A 6,121-nucleotide genomic window follows, 5' to 3' on the forward strand; every position below is an offset into this window, starting at 1 on the left:
GAAGACCTTCCCTGCTTTGAAAATATACTCTTCCCCCTAATAATCTGAATGTAATCAAGTGGAGTCTTTGGTGGGAAAAGTTTGGTAGAGGGTGGAGCAGAGCCCACAGGAAGCTGGGAATCAGATGTTGTGGCTCTCTGTGCTATTATGGCTTATTAACTTCTTTAATACTATGATGCAATCAGCTTACTGATTTTGGGATTTGGTTATCTGGCTTTTGAATAAATGTTTTGCTTCTGTCTTATATCTGGAGAATCTCTTATATTTTGTGATTGATTTCCATGCAGGTATATTTATAGTGATTGTGGGTGCTGTGAGTATTGCATTAGCACTACATTTGTCAGTGAGGATGGGATCACAAGGTATCAGATCTCTATTTGGAGGTACAAGGGATTTAGAAGAAGAAATGGCTATCCTAGGATGGGAGGATTTAACTTATGCCTCCCTAACAAAGGAGTGGTCTAAAAGTACAGGGCACTGTGAAAATTGGGAAGTGAGGTTACAGAAGGGAGAACCTAGAGATTTAGAAGAATGTTTACAAAGAATACCAATAAAACATGGGAGAGAGCGGGAGGCAATGTGTAGGAAGGGATGGGTTTTACTACCAGTTACTGTATTATGTGTAAGAGCAGAGACAAACTGTTACAAGAGAAAACTCAAATGCAAAGGGAGTTGACTGTGTTCCAGTATTTGAGCTCTCCTTTAGAAGATCTTACTGGAAGATCTCAGGTGGTAGAAGAGAAGGCTGTTGTGAATTTGGTTCAGAAAAAGAAGAAAACAAAACTAACAAGAATGTGCATGCCTTGCTAATACAGAATGAGCCTAGTTGCCATGACGATGGCTGCCAGGAGAGCGCACTGGGAGCAAATGATACAATGTTAAGTGACACAATGTGTCATGATGAAACTTCTATGAAGGCAAAGCTCACCCCATACTGAGAACAAAGCAGGAGAATCAGGGAGGGAAAACAGTTCAGGTAGATAATTGAGGATTTCACCCACCAGGAGATTATTGATATATTAAGCAGATTCACTCAAAGGATGGGAGAATCCTTAGTGTCTTGGATGGTAAGAATCTCTGACAAAGGAGCTAGAGTGCTTGAAATTTATAAGTATTTGTCAGAATCCTTTTGTCCATAAAACTTCCCGAGATTTTCATTTAGCAGGAGGTGACAGTATGATCAATCTGTTAGCTTTAGCTGCTGATGGATGCCATAACCTGCATCCCACTGATTCTCTGTGGCTTAGTGGAGAGAGACCCTGGTACTCGCTTACAGACTGCATGAGAAAGTTGAAAGAAGGAATGAAAACTTCTGTCATGGCTGGAGACACAGATATGTATCATGATATCCCCTTAGCAATTCTTCATAGAAATATCATGGTGAAGATGGCTCCTCCTGCTTATAAGCAGCTACTTCTGACTCTACTAATTGGTGAAATAGGGCACCCTCTTTCCATGGTGCTGGATAAGATTTCACAGCTAAGTGACTTAGAGAAAGAAAGATAAATTTCCTCAAGAAAGAAGAGTAAATAGCCAGCGGAGTCAAAGTCAGACAAGATTGATGAGAAAAGAATTGTTTACTACTCTATTGAAAGAAGGGGTAGATTTTGGGGAAAAAAATTGATGGCATTCCAACTAATAAACTCCACAAAATGCATCAAGAAAATGGGCTTGATATTAGATGGAATAGAGAAATGAGAACAGTCCATACAGACATTTCTAAACTATTGTCTTCAAGTTTGTCACACCCTCAGGGATACTCAGATTAAAGGAAGTGCTAGGATAGGTGGAAGTGGTCCTTGTGCTGAACTTGTGGCAGTGTATCAAGCCATTGGAGCAGAACAAGGAGGACAATGGCATATATTCTACTGTGAATGAGGCTACGACAGTGAGTTCATGGACTCCAGAAGCACGGCTGACCCTATATTTGTTTCTTTTTTTTATTTTTTGTCTATTAAACTTGTTTGAGAGATTTGTTTCCTGTAGGCTTAGTACCCTCCACCTGCAGATGCCTGATTGCTTAAGCCAGATGTCATCTGGCTGTGATGAATCAGCCCTGAATCTGGCATCAACTGAGCTCCAGGTGGATCTCTCAAATGGGACCTCTTGGGGCAGGGAAACCTCTACATCCAATTTCAACTGGAAGAAGCTATGGAAAAGAGATCTTTGCCTCTTACCCCAAGATTTTGATCCTCTTTCATTTGAGGGGGGAAATATGGGGTGCTTGTGCCGAAGCCCCCAACCTAAGATATTGTTTGATGTGTTTATTTTCTATTATGCCTGTTATATTGTTACAAAGTTCTGTTGCAACCATTTACCCCACCAGTTACCCCTAAACTACCATTAATCTATATAATGAAATGTATTGCTAATGTATTTTTGCTATTTATGGAACGTGAAAGATCTTGGGGTCAGATGTAATGATAATGGGAATTTGAAGATCTCCCCTGCCCCTTAATAAGCCTAAGGGAATTTGAAGACCTTTCCTGCTTTGAAAATAAACTTTGCCCCCTAACAGGCTGAATGTAGTCACATGAAGCCTGTGGTGGGAGGAATTTGTTGGAGGGTGGAGCAGAGCCCACAGGAAGCTGGGAGTCATATCTACACTAGACAGTTGGAATGAGAGCATGCATCCCAGGGAGTCAGTCAGGCTTGTGAGTAAACATTGGTCTTGTGTTGTTTTGTGAAAAGGCTAAAGGATGCTGTGACTCTCTGTGCTATTGTGCCTTATTAACTTCTTTGCTACTATGATAGAATCAGCTTACTGGTTTTGGGATTTGGTTTTCTGGTGTCTGAATAAATGTTTGGTTCAGTCCTCTATAAGAAGAGTCTGCTATATTTTGCAATTGCACACCATGCATGTGTATTTATAGTGATTGTGGGTGCTGTGAATATTGCATTGGTGCTACACCCCTTTACTCTTAGGAGTTTATCATTGCTTCATCACTAGCCTCAGTCTCCCCATTATCAAGTGTATGCAACTTTGCCTGATCTACATAAATATAAGCTATTAAGTGATTAAAGGATCTCTTCAGTACTGTTAGTAGAGATAATTTGAATGCTTGTTATATGATTAAACCTATTTTTGCTTCAACCAATAATAACTGAATTTTAAAAATATACTCCTTAGGGGCAGAGGAGTAACCTAAAGAAAAGTCATTAAAAGAGAACTTGAGAAATACATAGAGCTTATTAACCACAGTATCATTATGTAATATACTCATTATATTGTATAGTATAATTTGCATTCCATGTCCTGCTATCAATTCAATTCAACAAAATATGTCTACTATATGCAATGTACTCTGCCAGTGAGTTGGGAGCTAAAGAAATCCCCCAGTCCAGAAACAGGAACTTGGTGAAAATTCCATGAAGAGTTTTCTTGTTTTTGTTGCTGTTTTGTTTTGTTGTGTTTTTTTTTACAAAAAGAAAGAGCAGTTTTGAGGACCTTTGCAGACAATGACATGTTTCTCCATTCTGTTAATCTTGTATAAAAATAGCTTATACCTACGTAGAGCTTTTCAATTTACAGAGTACTTTACATTGCAGACCACATGGCTGCCAGAGCAGAATTAGAACCAGATTCCAACCCAAAGCAATAAAGCCAAGAAAAAAAATCAAGCCTCACAAAGAGGGTAGAATCATCTTTGAAAACTAGTTATAAACATATTTCTTGCAAAATAGACAGAAAGTCATAGATCAAAAGTAAGACAGAACTTCCAAAGGATTTAAGACATTTGGAGTGAAGGAGACAAATGCAGTTTAAACCCTAGGGGAAGAACTTTTGGAGTCAAGGTGGAATAGAACTGCGTTTTTTTCTCTAAAGAGTCAAGGGGAATTCAAATGAGCCTGGAACTACCAAAACCTCCATAGAAGGTGAAAGAAATAACTAGAAGACACATGTAGGAAGACCTGAAACCCATGAAAGGGATCTTTATATGACAAATTAAAAAAAATGTCTTTCAGAATCCAGGATCCTCACCTTTGATGAGGATTCACCTAGATGAATGAATAAATGAACAAAAAAAATCCTTTTATTAAGCACTTACTATTGTGCCATACACTGAGGCTACAAATGCAAAAGTGAGATAGTTCCTGCTCTTTAAGGACATTACTTTGGGAGGGTTTGGAGTTGGGGGGGTGAAGTGGTCAGGAAAAAGAGTTATATAGTCAGGAAAGCCACAAAGATGTTTGGTGGAATAGGAACACACTTTGCAGAGGCAGTGACAGATTGATAGCAGTATTTGATTAAAGTTTTTAGAGCTAAGGGTAGAAAGAAGGAGGGAGGGTAGTTGCTGGACTTTGGAATAAAAATACATCTTACTGAAAGAACAATATTAGATTTTTAAGACTTCTTGAATTTTGTACTTTTTCTGTTTTGTTTTATTACTTTAAAACCATTTAAATTTCACTATGATGCAACCCTAAATCTGTTGAAGGCCAGTATTCTTGATACTTCTTTGAAAATAGTCATAGGGCACCTGGTTGGCTGAGCCCCACTGAATAAACTCATACTTTCATTCAAGAGGGGGAAAACATATTCAGTGGGAACTATCAGACACATATATCACTGGAGAAATACCTAAGCTCAATATAACCATGTAAGTCTATCAAAAATGACTCACACAATGAATAATGATCTTTAAAATAACTTCTGTTTTCCTTAGTTTCCCAAATCGTACAATAGAGAGACTAATTGTTAGGAGGATCAAAGTGGATATTTGTAAATTGTTCAGCACAGTGCATGGCACATAGTAAATGCTTAATAAATGCTTCCTTTTTTTCTTCCCTCTTGTCTTTTCCTTCCCTCCTTCTCGCCTTTCTTTATTTATATAAAGGAATATAAATTCCTTCTTTCTTTCTTTCTTTCTTTCTTTCTTTCTTTCTTTCTTTCTTTCTTTCTTTCTTTCTTTCTTTCTTTCTTTCTTTCTTTCTCCTTCCTTGTCTTCCCTCCTTCTCTCCTTCCTTCTTTCCTTCCACTTATCAATCATTTGTGCTATAATAATGATAATAGTTCAAATTTGCATAGTGCTTTATGCCTTACAAAGCACTTCAATTGCAAAAAAATATCCAATAGGCTGTAAAAATATTGTAATCCCTATTTAATAGATAAGGAAGCTTGGTGTCAGACAGATGAAGTTTACCCTTTGTCACAAAGCAAGTGTCAGAATAATGATTCAAAGCTTCACCCATAGCCACAAAGCAAGTGTCAGTGTAAGAATTCAGAGGACAAGATCAAAATCTTTTTGATCAATTACAGAAAGGGATGAGAGCTGACAAGTTCTTCTGAATTCCAAGTTTATTGTGCTTATCCAGTGATAAAGCCTTGCAAGGATTTACCACAGCCTAAGCAACAGATGCTAACTGTGCTTTCATTTATTCAATCCACACTGTTGTAATCAGAATGTTATTTCAGGGATACAGTAGTCTTCACAAAAGAGGTGGTGCATTTCATTTTAATTTTCATATGCTCTGCCTCTATATATAATTAGAAAAAATTAAATCAGCTGCACATACGACCACAAAGAAGGCCAAGAATTTGGCTTCCAGTAACTGGAATTACTTCTGGAATGAAAATTGTTCACTTTGTGAATGCTTCATTCAGAAACCTTTGCTTAATACATTTCAAAATCAACACTTGAGGTTCAATTTATTTCACTACCTCCTAAAAAAATGGTTGGATAGGAAAATGGGAAATCAGTTGGAAAGGACAACAGTCATGCACAGCAGGGAGCTGTACTCACATCAAAACAAAAGGGAACGGAACAGGAATCATTTATATAGATTGTCTGTGTCCTTTACCGAGAGTGAGGTAAGTAGTGGGTTGGAAAATAAATGCTACGAATGGGGGTGGGGTGGGGGCAGAGTTGGGGGGGGCAGTGTAAGATTGAAATATAAGGAATAAATGAGTTTGGTTGAGTGACATATAAAGAATAAAAAAAAAGTGACAGGAAAGAGTTGCCTTGGCTACATGACCATCAATCATTTACTTATATTGCAAGGCTGATTTAGATAGTTTAATTTTTTTCCTTCAAAAATTATTGTCATCCTCTGTCCCAGACCATTGCTAGTGCTCTGGTACTTAAGGTCTGAAGATGAAAAGTGATGTAAAGCCATGTAC

The sequence above is a fragment of the Petaurus breviceps genome, unplaced genomic scaffold, assembly GCF_028583685.1.
Source record: "Petaurus breviceps papuanus isolate PSGF00001 unplaced genomic scaffold, PetGlider_PUasm1.0 213, whole genome shotgun sequence".
Taxonomy (NCBI): domain Eukaryota; kingdom Metazoa; phylum Chordata; class Mammalia; order Diprotodontia; family Petauridae; genus Petaurus; species Petaurus breviceps.